At 40.1% G+C, this 16758-nt stretch overlaps 1 pseudogene; it reads right to left on the bottom strand.

The window, feature by feature from the left end:
• Window positions 1-904: 904 nt before the first annotated feature.
• LOC115506028 overlaps window positions 905-16758 on the bottom strand; it is a 31713-nt pseudogene continuing 15859 nt past the window's right edge.

Here is a 16758-nt window from a genome sequence, read left to right as displayed (position 1 = left end):
TTCAAGAAAGATCGTCGTTGAGTGTGTGATGATTACTGCCCATTCCATGAGGTGCAAAGGACTGGGAAGGAACACTGAGGTGGGCTACTGATTGTCACCCAAAGTCACTCTCCACCTGGGTAACTGACTTATGCCCCTGCTGAGGATTCAACTTCTTCTCTTAGCAAAATGATGGGTTATTAGATTAAGGTGCACCAAGTAGGCACAACTGTGACTATTAAATTCACGAATGTAAGAGTCTTTTGAATTTCCCTTGTCACGGGACAGTACAGATCCCAAAGTCTGGAAGAGGTCCAACCTGCAGGTACAACATAATTACCGAAATTTATTGATTCTTAGATACGCATCTTGTCACATTCAACATCTCTGAAATTAAGATGCATCTTCTGATCCATGGTATTCTATAATTGCTGCACCAGACATGATGTAGCACCAGCTGCCTGCACACGTACCAACCTGCTTTATATTTCTAATGGCACAAATGGACAACAGCAACTCATCAACTTTTCATTCAACAAACAATTTAAGGACCGTTTCAGGAAGTAATAAAATCCCGGTTGTTTTCTGAAATCCTCTGCTGACACCTTCTAAAAAGATAAAGAACCTGTATTAAAGTGGGGGGTAGAGGGTGGAGCCATTGGCTTGAAGAAAATCCTTGAAGGAACCGTTTAAATAAATGCTGCATCACTGATGTTCCTGGTGGCACAGAGGACAATTGTGCTTGGAAAAACAAGACATATATACCCCAACTTTGAAGTGCAACGCATTTCAGAAGCTCGGACTCCAAAGGAGACATTTGGGAGAACAGTTTAACCTATTTATTTCTCTTATATTTTCCTTCTGTGCTAGGCACAATTGATGTGATAAAATCTATTAAGCCTCTTTCTTAGTAACTCGTAATCAACTAATTCAAAAAGCTAATTTCAGCATCAGCAATAGTGACTTCAACCTGCATTCCTGGCTCTACACTGATGGAAGTAATCTGCTGAACCATTTTGGAAGAAATAGCCAAGTCCATGGTCACTTGTGGATTCTCATGTGGAAATCATCCCAAGTCCTAGACCCTGCAGCATGAGGAATTTTTCTCGTAGTGATCCTAAGAGTCTTGGTGGAAGACTAAGTCCTTTCACTTGGAGGTTCTTTTCCTTTATGCCTCCAAACAAGTCTGCTGACACTTCTGCAGGGGGCTTTCTGTTGAGGCTGGTTAGTGAGACTCTAATTCCATGAATCCCCCTCTCTGGCTCCATGGGTGTCTTTCTGGTGTCCTTAAAAACCTTCTGAAGCCAAGACTACACTGTACGTTAACGAACTTGAGAATTAAAAAAACAAAAACAAACAAACAAACAACAACAACAACAACATAAACCCCAAAAGCCTGTTCCTGGGTAAGAGCTAACAGCTGTAAGTCGGGAGCTGCAACAACCCCCCTACATCTGCCTCAAAGAGCTATTAAAGTTCAAAAAGTTCTTTCAATGATTATAAAATAAAAGTGCGAGGTGATCTGAAAGCACTGTGTCCTAGTTCTATTGATGGCATTCCCTCCACACTTCTCAGTGGTTCTAAGTCCTGGTGCATCTTGTAATCAATGGCATCTCAGATTAGATGAAATAGGGTAGTTTCAGCTTTGAAGAGGTAGAGGTCAGAGAGCCAGTGAGAGAAGTACATGAGGTCATTTGGCCATTGTTGCATATTTATCACATTGAACTCAATCTGTAGGAGACTGACTATATCAATGGATCTAATGATTTTCCTAGCTTTCCACATTTTGTATTATGCCCTTAAGCAGGGTGTTCCTCATTGTACTTACTTTTGTAGCCAGAATTTAGGATTTTACCAGGATCCTCGTTAAATTTCCTCTTGCTGGCTCTGGCCTGTTATTCCCATCTGCCAAGATCATTCTAGATCATGATTCTCTCATTTACAGCATTAGCTATCTTCTCTCTAGCTTTCTGACATCTATAAATTTGATAAGCACAACTTCCATCCTTTATCCAAGTCATTAATAAAAATGTTGAGCAAGTCTGGTACAATTTTGTAGATTCATGGCAGGCATCAGCGATTCCCTCAAGTTGGCATGAATATACAGATCAACTTTTTCTGTACAGGCATTTTACCCAGTTTTAAGTCCACCCTTCTGAAATATAGTGCAATTGTTAGGTGCCCAAGCTTTGATCTCAGAGTAGACCCCTTAAACCCTAGTTACATGATCCTGAGAAAATTACCTGATCAATCTCTGCTTAGTTTCCTTATGTGTAATTTTTCTTTTTTTTTTTACTTTATAGGGATGGGTTGAGTATTAAATGAATTAATACTCACAAAATGCTTAGCACAGTTCCTGACATATAGTGGGCTCTCAAAAAATAATAATGATTCTATCAATTTTCTCAGATTTCTCAGTCTTGCTCAATGCATATCATGAGACACTTTGCCAAATGCCTAGGAAAAACTCAATATAAACTGACTTCATCATTCCACTGTTTTAGCAGACTCAGAAAGAAAGAAGAAAGAAAGAAAGAAAGGAAGAAAGAAAGAAAGAAGGAAGGAAAGAAAGAAAAAGATAAGAAAAAAGAAAAAGGAAATAGACCAGTTTAGTATGTGTAGTTTTTTTTATAATTTATAACTTGACTATTTTCAACAAGGGATTGATGCAGTTAAAAATAAAAGGCCACATATAGATTCATTTGTAGTAACTCCTGGTGACTCTTAATGATCAACACTGCATTTTTAAGTGCTTACAAACACTGTTAATAACACTGTTATTTCCAAAGTTTTGCTGGAAATCCATATAAAACTGACAATTCTATATTTTCTCAAATCCCCCTTTTTGCCGCCTAATGGCAACCAGTATTTGCCTATCTCCAAGTTTCTAGTGATTCTGCCATTCTCTAGGACGGCTTAAAGATTGATGTTGATGTTTGTATGATCACATCTGCAAGTTATTTTATTCTCCTAAATGAATTCCGTCAGATTTACAGAATTAAACCCATTTGAGGAAGCTGGTACTCTCTTATCATCTCCTCATTTATCTTGGACGTCATTTCCTTATAACTGTTATCGTTCTCTCCATAAGAGTAGTGGTTTAAATCTTTAGAGCATAATCACAATCGCTTGGAGGAAGCAGAGTCTATTAGAAATGCATATTCACAGGCTGTTCGCAGAGATTTAGGCTTAGTACCTCTAAGATGGGATCAGGGAATACACATTTTAACAAACATTCTGATGCACCACCTTGTAGAAACACCTTACATAGTGAAAAATTATGGGAAGTTATTCGGTAATTATGATTTTTCTTGTAATGGTCTTACACAATGTTCTTACGTTCTTATATATGTTAGTGTTACATATCTCTCCCAAGAAGTGATCGTAGTTTGTTTGTTTGTTTTTTCTTAAGAGGGGGTAGGGGTGGAAGAAGAGGGAGAGAGAATCTTAAACAGACTCCAGGTTCAGCACAGAGCTTGACACATAGCTCAGTCTCACCACCGTGACATCATGGCCTGAGCCGAAATCAAGAGTTGGACGCTTAACCAACTGAGCCACCCAGGTGCCTGAATTGATCATAGTCTTATCTCGTTGGTGGTTTTAATCTAAATATGGCTTGTAAAAAGCCTTTTGTTTAGCATTTCTCATAAACCTCATATTATCCTGGATTTTGATCTTCCTGAACTACTCACAAAGCAGGTGTCTTTTAAAAATTATTCTCTTGTGAATGAATAAAGAAGATGTGGTATGTGTGGATGTGTACATACACACAATGGAATATTACTCAGCCATAAAAAGGAATGAGGTCCTGCCATTTGTGACAACATGGATGAACCTAGAAGGTATTATGTCAAGTGCCAGAGAAAGACAACTCCCATATGATTTCACCTATATATGGAATCTAAAAAGCAAAACAAAATGAACAGACAAAAAATTAAATACAGGGAACAAACTGCTGGTTGTCAGAGGGGAGGTGGATAGGGGGATGGGCAAAATAGATGAAGGGGATTAAGAGCTACAAGCTTCACAGTTATCAAACAAATAAATCATGGAGGTAAAAAGTACAGCATAGGGAATATAGTCAATATACTGTAATAATATTGTATGGTTACAGATGGTGACTACCCTTCTTGTGTTGAGCACTGAGTAATATACAGAATCGTTGAGTCAATATGTCATACACCTGAAACAAATATATCACTGTGTGTTAGTTATACTTCAATAAAAAATTAAAAATAATAAAGTTAATTGTTCTCGGTTATGGGCCATACCTGTCATTGTTAGCATGTGTACTTTAACAGCTTGAGGTCTTTGGGGTACTCTCTTCGCAGTCCAACCTTGACTCCTTCACATGCTCACAGGGCATAGCCTTGTGACATTCGGCCAGTATTCAGTAATAATGAGAGGAAGGCTATGGACAACACAGAGAAGACTGTATGGGCTGCTTATTAGAATGCCTATTGGAAGCCTTCCCAGAAACTGGCAATATCCTGGTGGTCTACCATTTGGAAGTGGCTGAGGTAAGAAGGGGTACATCCAGACCAAAACTGAGACCATCCAGGCTTCTGAAACTGCTGACATCTGACCTTGCTTTAGACCTCTCCCTTGATGCCCCCATCTCACTTCTTCCTCTCTCTCTGCTGGTACAGTTTCATTATTGGCTATTTCCCACTGTAGTTTCGTTGTCTGTTCATGTGTCTGCCATTTATTTCAGCTTTGTAAAGTCAGAAACCATGTCTCCTTTATTGAAAACAAAAGACAACAGAAAACAAATAAAGAACCTGCACCTTACATTCAATGAATATTTGATGAACTAAGCCAAGGATAGCAAATATTTGACAGGCATGTTTCAGCCTCTGTCCTGTGTTGGAACAGACGTTGACAATGAATCTTAGAACTCTTTCCTCTTGGGCCTGGAAGCAGTTTCAGTGTTCTTTAAAACATGGTTTTCCATGGGAATGCAAGCTGGTGCAGCCACTCTGGAAAACAGTATGGAGGTTCCTCAAAAAACTAAAAATAGAACTACCCTATGACCCAGCAGTTACACTATTAGGTATTTATCCAAAGGACACAGGTGTGCTATTTCAAAGGGGCACATGCATCCCCATGTTTATAGCAGCACTATCAACAATAGCCAAAGGATAGAAAGAGCCCAAATGTCCATCGATGGATGAATGGAGAAAGAAGGTGTGGTATATATGTACAATGGAGTATTACTCGGCCATCACAAAGAATGAAATCTTGCCATTTGCAACTACATGGATAGAACTGGAAGGTATTATGCTAAGCGAAATTAGTCAGTCAGAGAAAGACAAATATACGATTTCACTCATATGAGTACTTTAAGAGACAAAACAGATGAACATAAGGGAAGGGAAATGAAAATAATATAAAAACAGGGAGGGGACAAAACATAAGAGACTCATAAATATGGAGAACAAACAGAGGGTTACTGGAGGGGTGGTGGGAGGGGGGATGGGCTAAATGGGGAAGGGGCATTAAGGAATCTACTCCTGAAATCACTGTTGTACTATATGCTGACTTGAATGTAAATTAAAAACAAAATTAAAAACAAAACAAAAACAAAAACATGGTTTTCCAGGGGCACCTGGGTGGCTCAGTTTGTTAAGTGGCTGACTCTTTATTTTGGTTCAGGTCGTGATTTCACAGTTTGTGAGATCAAGCCCCAAGCACCATCAGTGCAGAGCCTGCTTGGGATTCTCTCTCTCCTTTCTCTGTCTCTTCCCTACTCACACACACACACACACATTCTCTCTCTCAAAATAAATAAATAAACTTAAAAAAAACACACACACATGGTCTTCCATCAAATTGACCAAAACTGGCTTGCAAAATGAAACTTTTGGCCAATTCTAAACAAAACACAAGTCCTTTCTACCGCAGTTCAGTTGTTAACCGCCTTTGTGAAATAAAAAAAGAAAACTCACAAATATAAATCAAGTACTTAAAAAGTCAAGAAGGTATGATAAATACTCAGGGAAAATACAGGGCATAACATTGGAAGGATATGAAGTAGCCAGCATCTTGCAAAAAGCTGAGTTTTCCAGCTTCTGAGACCTTAGAATGATACCAATGATACAATAATGAAAATGATACTAAACTCAGGCTCTCATCTCATGGGATCAGCAAAGTCTGAAACCTTTTAAGCAATGATTCTAATACACCACAGAAACAGGGATCTCAGTAGGATCCAAAATCAACGTGTAAATTGAGAGCCCTGCCTTCAATATCAGGAGGCAAGGGCAGCATTATTTGTGCTAAAAGGGAGGTAAACAAAAGCAAGACCATCTGGGAGAATTTTCTTTCCTTTGACTCCCTTCACTTCCCCTTCCTTATGCACCTTTTGAACCCTGGTTATTTTTTTAATGTTTATTTACTTTTGAAAGAGATGGAGAATGAGTGGGAAGGGGCAGAGAGAGAGAGGGAGGCAGAGAATCCCAAGCAGGCTCTGAGCTGTCAACACAGAGTCCGATGCAGGGCTCGAACTCACGAGGATCAGCAGGATCAGCACCGGGAACATAGATGTTTGTTCACAACGCTGTGAAGAGGTTCAATGAGCCTCCCACGAGCTGTTGTTGAATGTTGGGCTAAATGTCTCCAGTGTTCCTTTCCTTGACCTTTTGGACACATTTTATAGTCCTATCTACTCTCTACTCATGGAGCCATCAGATGCCATTCCTGGCTTTTATAAAGAGCCCACCTTTCAAAAATGCATGTGTTCTTTCAAGTTATTGCTTCTAAGAGTTTATGGGCTAGAAACCCAGAGAATGAGGTTTCTTTGAATTGTGTAGGAAATAAGAGTTAATCAACACTGAATGAGGCCTTAAGGGCTTTCTGATGAATAAATTGAACTATGTAGTCATTTTATATTTACTCTTGGATTCTTGGGTGGCTGTTTGCTGGAAAAGTAACTTCTGGATAAAATGTTGCAATTTTTAAATAATGTAGTAGTGAAAATTTAATTTTGGGGGGGGGAAACATTTCTTAGAAAATTTTAAATATGTCCCCAAAGAGTTTTATGTAGTTCAATTTTTACAGTCTATTTAAGGGAATCTTGCAGTGATTCTTTTCCTGAAGTATAAAAGACTTAAAAAAACATATGGTTGCTTTTCCATATGTTAACTGTCTTAGAGCAGGTCATGTTAGTTTTTTAGTTTCTAAGCGTGCAGTTCAACCAAACCTAGGAGGATAAGGGAAGGACTTTCATTGCAGGAACAAGACAGGATAGGAATGAAACCAACCTCCTACTAGAAAACAACCCAAACTGCTGACTGGAAAAAAAAAAAAAAAACAAATTTAAAAAATGTTTAAAAGCATCAAAGATCTGGCAAGTTAATAAGAAACTCAAATCCAAAATCAAAGGATCTCTGAAAGTTAAGTGGCACCCTAAAGCTATTTTTGAACTAAGGGCATTTGCCAATTTAGGCAAACTTGAACTTAGGTTTTGAGAGCTTCTCAGGACAAGGGGGACAGGATCAAAGCTCAGGGCCTGCCCTTCCCCTCACTAATAAGGGTCAAACCCTCAGGAGCAGGGTGAAGCTAAATGTAAATGTAACTCCCCCACTAAGGCTCAGGAGATCACAGGACAAGTTGCCTTTATGATGATCAGAACAGGATAGTTGATAATGGTGGGAACATGCTCTAACAAGTGCAAGTTAGTAATTTTACTCCTTCCAAGTCCTTATCACTCTGGTTACCAATAAATAAATAAAAACAAAAAGAAATTATATAACCCTCTCAAGTTGTAAACTTAGTTTAAAGGCAAATGAAAGTTTTCTTTTTTTTCCCTGGAGAAAATTTGTGTCATCCTGGACTTCAAACAATCCCCCTGAAATAAATTTTGAAAGACAATGAGCAGCATATAGTCAAAAGTAGCTAAGCCTACAAGGACAAGCCATAAAGAACAAAAACTGGATATAAAGAGGCCTCTAATCACTTCAGATTTTGGAATTACTAGATAGAATCTATAAAACCAACTATACTCACTAAATTAAAAAAAAAAGAAAGAGGGGCGCCTGGGTGGCGCAGTCGGTTAAGCGTCCGACTTCAGCCAGGTCACGATCTCGCGGTCCGTGAGCTCGAGCCCCGCGTCGGGCTCTGGGCTGATGGCTCAGAGCCTGGAGCCTGTTTCCGACTCTGTGTCTCCCTCTCTCTCTGCCCCTCCCCCGTTCATGCTCTGTCTCTCTCTGTCCCAAAAATAAATAAAAAACGTTGAAGAAAAATTAAAAAAAAAATCATTTAAAAAAAAAAAAGAAAATATATGTGCAGAAAAGGAAACAATATAAACTGACTTAGCAGATTTGAAAAAGAAATAAATAGAACTCAAAGTAAAAAAATATAATAACCAAAGTTAAAACCTCAACAGATATGCTCAAGCAGTTTAGACACAACTGAAGAGAGAATTAGAAAATTAAAATATGGATCAGAAGAAATTATTCAAGAGTATATATAGTATAGAGACACAACAAAGCAAATTTACAAAGAGAGATTAGGAGATATGAAGAACAGAATGAAAAGATGTAGCATTCATTTAATGAGACCCCTAAAAGCAGAGGATAGAAAGGCTTGGATAAAGATAATGTTTAAAGAAATAATTACTCAGAATTTTTCAGAACAGATCAAAGATATAAATCCACAGGTGCAAGAATAAGAATCATGAAAAATAAAATGAAATATACACCTAGACTCATCGTGAGGCTTTAATAAACCAAAGACAGACAAGATCTTAAAATCAACCAGAGAAAAAGATTATCTTCAAAGTAGTGGCAACTAGACAATAACTGATTTCTCAGTAGTAACAAAGGAAGTAACAAAGGAAGCCAAAAGCAAGTGGAATGAAACCATCAATGCATGTAAATAATTGCCAACCTAGAATTCTATACCCAGCCAAAATGTCTCAGAAATAGGTCAAAATAGAGTCATTTTTAGACAGATAAAAGCTGAGAGAGTTTGCCACCAGCACATTTTAATTTAAGACGTTTCCTTTAGGTAAAATGAAGGTGATCTCACAGGGAAGACCTGAAAAAAAAGAAGAAGGAAAGAGCAAAGAAAATGATAAACATATGGATATATCTAAGCAAACATTAACTTTATAAAATAATGACAATAATGTCTGGAAGGACAAAACTTCTAATAAAAACAAGATAGAATTAAAATATCTGACAACAAAAACACATCTGGGAGGGCAAATGGAATTAAAATGTTTAACAGTCTTTAGGAGTAGCTCCATTGGGTAAGTGTCCGACTTCAGTTCAGGTCATGATCTCATGGTTCATGGGTTTGAGCCCACCGTCAGCTCTGTGCTGACAACTCAGAGCATGGGGCCTGGTTCAGATTCTATGTCTCCGTCTCTCTCTGCCCCTCCCCCACTTATGTTCTCACTGTCTCTCAAAAATAATAAACGTTAAAAAATGCCTTTAAATTATGTGGGAGAAAGGTAAAAGTATTGATTATTTTCAGACTTTAAGTTAAGGATGTATATTAACTTATTGGATAATCGCTAAAAAATAGTATATAATTTTCATACTAGTAGAAGTAAAAGAATGGAATAATTGGTAAAAATAAACAAAAACAAAACAAAACAAAGTTTTTGTTTATTTTTACCAATCCAAGAAGAAAGAAAAGACAACACATAATAAATGGGCCAAATATAAATGAGATGGCAGTTTTAAATTCTAATCTTTAAATAATCATATTAAATGTAAATGGATTACTGAGCAAAGGAATATATACCATATGATTCCATACATATAAAGTTAAAAAACAGACATAACTAAAGGAAATTATTTAGGGGTTGTTTGTGATAAGCTGAATAATGGCCCCCCAAAATGTTCATATCCTAATTCTTGGAACCTGAAAATATGTTGCCTTACAAGGCAAAAGGAACTTTGTAAATGTGACTAAGAATCTGAGATAGGGAGATTATTCTGGATTATCCAAATGAGCCCAATGCAACCACAGGGGTCCTTTTTAAGAGGAAGGTAGGAGAGACAGAGTCATAGACAGATGAAAACAGAGGCAGAGGGCAGAAAGGAGAGAAGATGCCATGCTGTTGTCTTTGAAGGTAGAGGAAGGGGCTACAAGTCAAGCAATGCAGGCAACCTCTAGAAGTTGGAAAAGGCCAGATAACGGATTCTTTCCTAGAGCCTCTAGAAGGAACACAGCCCTGCAGACCCCTGGACTTCGGACTCCTAGAACTCTTAAGATAATTTTAAGCCACTAAATCTGTGGTAATTTGTTATAGCAGCAATAGGAAACTGTTGAAAGATATACTACATGTCTATATCTTTTTTTTTTTAATGTTTATTTATTTATTTTTGAGAGAGAAAGAGAGAGCACAAGCAGAGGAGGGGCAGAAAGGCAGGGAGAGGAGGAGACACAGAATCCAAAGCAGGCTCCAGGCTCTGAGCTATCAGCACAGAGCCTGATGCACGGCTCAAACCCACGAACTGTGAGACTGTGACCTGAGCCCAAATTGGTCGTTCAACCAACTGAGTCACCCAGGTGCCCCTATCTATACCTTATCTATACCTATATTTATCTATGTAGCAAAGCAACAAATAAAAGCAAGGAAATAATTCTCACGAAGTCAGGATAATGGTTTCTCCAGTGCTCAGGAAGACAGACAAGAGGCCCTGACAATTCTACTTCTTGACATGGGTGGAAGTTACACATGTAATGATTATTCTGAATCCATACATGTTTTATGTACTTTTTTTTCTGTAATAGCAAATATTTCATAATAAAAAATGTAAAAAGTCAAAATAAAGACCAGGAAGCCTGGAATTAAATATTTACAGAATATTTAATGAATAATGAGTTTCTAATAACTGAGAAACAGATTATCCAATCTGTAGAATCTCCCTGTTCCTTATAGTGCCTTTTAAGGGCTCTTTACATTTGACCTCTCCTCTGCCCATTAATACCCCCACATAGTTGAGAATGGAAGAAATCTAGAGGAACAAAAGCCATTTGTGGGCTGTATCACTTACTGACTATGTAGATTTGGCAAGTTGCTTAAATTCTCGGTTTCTTAATCTATAAAATGAAAGTGATAGTAATATCTTTTTCTATAGAGTTGTCCTAAGAAAGAAGTGAGATAAATCACCTAGGACAATACCTATGTAAAAATGCCACTTCTTTATTTCATTTATCCATCCCCCTGCCCCCAAACTAATGTTTATGGAGCACTGGTCTCATACCAGGCCCTTTGCTAGGTTTTAGGGATACAAAGCCAAATAAACCACAGCCCCATCTTCAAAGGTTCTTAGTTGAGTAGAGGAAGCAGATGAAAAGCACCTAATTATAATGCAAAGAGTTAGCAGTACAATTAAGGTATAAACAATGTGCTGAGGCCTCTCACAGAGGAGTCATTAACAGGGCATGTGGTGGAACGAGGAAGGGGACTAGGCAGAGAAGCCTGCCCAGAGGTAAGGTAACACTTGAACAAGGTCACGAAGGATGAGTAGGAATTTGCCAGCTGGAGGAGATGAAGGAGGAATATTTGCATAAAGAGATTAGTACAGGCTTAGAAGGAGATAATGGTACAGGGAAATGACAAATGGGTGTTAGAGTACTGAGAAGGGAAATGAAGTTGGAGCAGTCAGCTGTGGTCAGAAATCAAAAGGCCACATTTGCCATGTTGAACCATCTTCTCCAGGCAGTGAACAGTTGTCACGATCAGGGGCCATCTTACGACAGGACGGTTGGAGCCATACTTGAGAACTGCCACTCTGCCTCTGTGCAGATGGGTGGGAAAGATTCGGAGGACCACTACCTCCAGTCGTCCACGCAAGAGGGCTTGAACTAGACCACAGCCTTGTAGTGGATAGAGAGGACATAGATTCCAGAGACACGTAGTAGATAGAACTGAGTAGACTGTAGCCTGTTGACTCAGGGTGGAGGTCATTACCAGATTTCTAGCTTGTGCTAATAATAATAATGATGGTAGATAACAATACCATTAACCAAGTTTGAGGAGACCTACAGAGCAGGTCGTGGGGCAAAGATAATAGGAACTTTGGTTTGTGTTTGTTGAGTTTGAGGTGCCTCTGAGACATCTAGGTGGAGATTTCTAGTAGGGAGTTGGAAATTTCATTCTGAAACTTAGGAGAGAAATGAAATGTGGACATGGTGATTTGGACGCCATAAATACATACACGGGGGTGGAAGCCAGAGGGGTTGTGTGGGATGACCCAAGCAATCAATGTTTGTTGAGTCTGCTTGGAAAGAACAGATAGTATGCTCACCTAAGTGCCTTTTTCCTCAGCATGTATTTTGGGCCTATATTAAGAATATTTCCATAAAATGTCTTCCTTCTACCCAAGATCATATTAATCTCTCCTTATAGTAACTCCTAATGACTTGAGTTCATGTTAAAGCTTTGATTTAGCTTGTTGGGTTTTACCAAAATCATTTAAGGACGTGAGACACGTGGAAAATTCTATTGGAGTATCCTGACAGGCAAATCTCATACCTGGATACTAACTAAGTAAAAAGTTGGGTCAAAATATTTAATGTAATAGCAAGAGTTCTGAGGATGTCAAGAGTTGTACTCTTCCCAGGTGGATATTCGGTAAGCAACGTACAAAAATGTTCAGCATAAATAAAAATTCCTGATGTTTAAACACTTTTCCGTCTACGCTTGTGATTTTAGTAACATACTTCAGAAGTTTCAGACTTTTTGAAGCTAGAGTCATGGCATTTTTGGCCTTGGAAGGGACCTTAGAGGTCATTTAATCTAATGCTTTAAGATTTCAAACAGAGTCTAAAGACAGAGTACCACACCATGGCCACTCGCCTGGGGTAACTGACCATGTCTCTTGATCTCTAGATCACTCTCCTCTTCACATTATCCTTCTCAGTGGAATCCAATCTTGCTAAAGTTTCACGATAAAAATGAACCAAACCTCAGCTGTCCAAGTGAACGGTTTTCATTTATTTATGAATTTAATGCAGATCCGTGACACTTGGAGCTAGATAAGAACAAAAAGCCAAGTGTGATTAAGATTCTTCCTTTGCCTCATTCTGTCTCAGGCTTCTTGGCAGAACGAATTACTGGAGTCCCACAAGGACAGACCTGGAGGATAGAACGATGATGAGAGTCTGATCTCAAGTAGAGTTGCCAGATTTAGCAAATAAAATAAGAGGATGCCTCGCTAAATTTGAATTTCAGATAAATAATGAATCATTTTTCAGCATAAGTATGTGCCACACAATAACTGGGACATACTTACACTAAAAAGGGATTCACTGTTTTTCTGCGATTGGAATTTAGCTGGGAGCTGGGCATCTTATCTGGCAACTCTAATCTTGAGGTCAAGGACAGACTTTCAAGTGCTTGGAGAGGACTTCGGCAGATGGAGTTAGCCCGACTAAAGGTAACATATGTTTCACAAAACGGCAAATTTCAGATCGCCCTGGAATCTGCTACTCTTTGTGCAAAAGTGAAGGAGGTGTCATGCTGTGCCCCCACCCCCAAACTGTAGTACAACGTGAGACTGATGTTTCATGAGATTAACAGGGAGGGTGGAGGGGTGGGAGGCACAGAGTCTCCATCTCTGTGTGTTCCAAAGCAGCTATATTCTCTCCTGTGTCTTTAACAGTGCAGACGGATTTTGCAGGCACGGAATCAGAATTCATTATATAATCAGTGATTACAAAACCAAAGCTGAAATGTGGAACAATACAATTTTCCACCACAGAAAACCATAAAACAGACCTATTCTGCAAGACGGTGTCTCACCCCAGCCTCCAAGGCCAGGACCCTGCACGTAAGCCTCATTTAACAAAAGGCTGAGCATTAAAGTCTCACCAGGCAGCGGGGAGCCTGGTCAGAAAACGGGGCTGAGTGATAAGGGCAATGAAATGCCAGCCGTGTGTCAGCGGATTAGTGGAGTTTGGCCACACGCTCAGCGGCAGTAAGATGTCATGAAAACACTAACTCTAAGAGTGCTTTTCAAGTTCGGCTGCAGAGGCCACACAAGCAATGCCAAACCTAGGCTGTGAGCCTGGGTATGAAACTACCTCCCCGGGGGGGGGGGGGGGGGGGGGGGGGGGGGGGGGGGGGGGGGGGGGGGGGGAGGGCTCAGGTGTCCTTGGTTGCAAGTGGTGGCAGGGACAGTGGCAGTGGAGGCGGGGAGAGGGTTAGAAGTGATCGGGCAAATCTTGGAAGGGACATGATTGAATTCATCAACAGAATTGCAGTGTAGCTGCAAACATATTGGTCAAGTTGCACCAAGAGCCGCGGTCACGTGCCCCCAGAGCAGCGCTGTGAATCACGTGGTCACTTCAGCTTTACCTTTTGTTCTAAACGGAAACGTTCTTACAGGATTTTCAAACCTACTATTCTTAAAAAAATTCCTCTTTCAGTTGCCTAGAGTAAAAAAATAAATTTTGAAAACCAGGCCATGGTGGAGTGAAGAATGCGGTTAGTTGTAAAAATCGTATGTGACCGCCATGGTCACAAATCACATTGAACAACTATGTAATAGTTCTCTTAAAAACTTCAGTGAAGGAGGAAGACGAATGGTATCTGAGGGCCCACTCTGGGCCGGGGCTTTCTGGGAGCTCTGCATTCAGCTCAGCTAATTCTTTCAATTAAAAAAAAAAAAAAGTGCTTATTACATAAGATATGTGAAACATAAAGATTACCACTTTCACCATTTTTCAGTGTATAATTCAGTCTCAGTACATACATTCGTAATGTTGTGCAACCATCAGAGCTCTCCCTCTCCCGAGCTTCACCATCCCAAGAGAAACTCTGTATCCGCTGAGCAGTAAGTCTTCATTTCTCCCTTCCCCCCAGGCCCTGGTGATAACCACTATTCTTTCTGTCGCTGTGAATTTGCCCCTTTTAGGTACCTCATGTAAGTGAAATCACACAATACTGATCCTTGTGCGTCTGGCTTATTTCACTTAATATAATGCTTTCAAGGTCCATCTGTGCTGTACCATAGATTATCTCATCTAATTCCTACAACCTGCAAAACAGGTTCTATTATTACTCCAAGGAAATGACCCTGCCCCCAAGTATGCATGCTGTCTCTGGAATTAAGGTTGAATGGTCTATCCTGGTGCGATTGCCTGACTGACACCATAAAGTATGGCCATGCCCTGGGGGTCAGGAGCCCAAACCCTGAGAACCGTCCAGGAAGAGGGTGTGGTAATACAGTAGCAGGTGTTTCTAAGTTCTTTGAGTCTCCAGGGAAGGAAGAAATGGGCTTGGGTAAGGGATAGAACCGCCTGGTGACTTTCTGGGGGAAAAATCAATTTGCCAACAGCAGCATTTCCAGGCCTTGAGCCCAGAAACGAGCTTAGTGCCTCATCTTTCCTCCCCCATCCCCAAGATGGAGCTCACAATGGAAATAATGTCAAACGGGGGTGCCTGGGCAGCTCAGTCTGTGAAGCATCCGGCTCTTGACTTCAGCTCGGGTCGTGAGCTCACGGCCGTGGGACTGAGCCCCGAGTCAGGCTCTGTGCTGACAGTGCAGAGCCTGCTTGGGAATTCTCTCTGTGTCCTTCTCTCTGCCCCTCCCCTGCTCCCACTCGCTCACATGTTCTCTCCCTCTCTCTCTCTCTCTCTCTCAAATAAATAAATAAACATTGTAAAAAGAAAAAAAAAGATATAATACCAAAGCACTCAACAACGTGAGGAGGTCCTACAACAGTCCTGTTACTTATGCTTCAAAGAAAAAAAAAATTTTGCAATAATGTTTGACTTAGAAGTTGCACAATAATACACAGTCTTCCCCTATGGCTTCCCCCGGGGCTTCCCTGAATGTTAACATCTAGCAATAACCACTGTATAATGATCAAAAATTCACAAATTAAAAAGCACTATGTTATTACCTAAACTACTGACTTTGTTCAGATTACACCAGTTTTCCACAAGTGTCCCCCTCCCGTTCCATTACCCAATCCAGATAATCCCATGCTGCATTTAGTCACCAGGTGTAGTTGGGTCCAATCTATGACGGTCCTTGTCTTTCCTGGTCTCTCACGACCTCGGCAGTTTTGAAACACTGATCCGTTGTATTGTTGAATGTCCCTCAATTGGTGGTTGTTCAATGTTTTCTCGTGGTTGAGTTAAAATTGCGCATTTTTGGCAAGAAACTTTTCCCGGTGCAAAATTTCAGGGGGTACATGGGTGTCGATGTGTCTTACTGGTGATGTGAACCTTGGTCACTTGGATAGGGTAGTGTCTGCTGGATTTCCTGACGGTGAAGTGACTCTTTTTGTATTTAATAAATATGATGAGAAAACTACTTTGAGACTACGCATTTATCCTGTTTCTCCTCAGACTTCTGCCTAATTTAGCATCCATCAGTGGATGCCTGCAGCAATGATTACCGTGGTGTTCTAACAGTTATTTTCGATTCTCTTCGTTCTTTCTACAGATTACAAGGAATTTTTTATAAGGGGATATGTCCTTCCTCCTACATGTATTTATTTTTTTCAGTATTTATTTGTACCAGTATGGACTCATGGCTATTTGTTTTACACTTTGATGCTTTAAGGAATTAATCGAACGTCAAATTATTCTAAAAAATCCCCTTCCCTAAAAAGTTTCTCTCTCCCGTGTTCGTTTTCCATCCCTTCTGCGGGCTGCCCCGGCCTTGTCGGTCATGCTGTCGGTCTGCCTTTTGAGCCATCTTGGCTCTCACGTGACAGGAGTGACTTCAGGGAGAGGCGCCATTCGTTGGATGGTTCTGGAAGCCTCTTCACGCTGGGGTGGGGGGACAGGCTCTGCGAAGGTGT

Source organism: Lynx canadensis, chromosome F2 (assembly GCF_007474595.2).
Source record: "Lynx canadensis isolate LIC74 chromosome F2, mLynCan4.pri.v2, whole genome shotgun sequence".
Taxonomy (NCBI): domain Eukaryota; kingdom Metazoa; phylum Chordata; class Mammalia; order Carnivora; family Felidae; genus Lynx; species Lynx canadensis.
The sequence above is the reverse complement of the archived record's forward strand: the minus strand, read 5'-3'. Positions and strand labels throughout refer to the sequence as shown.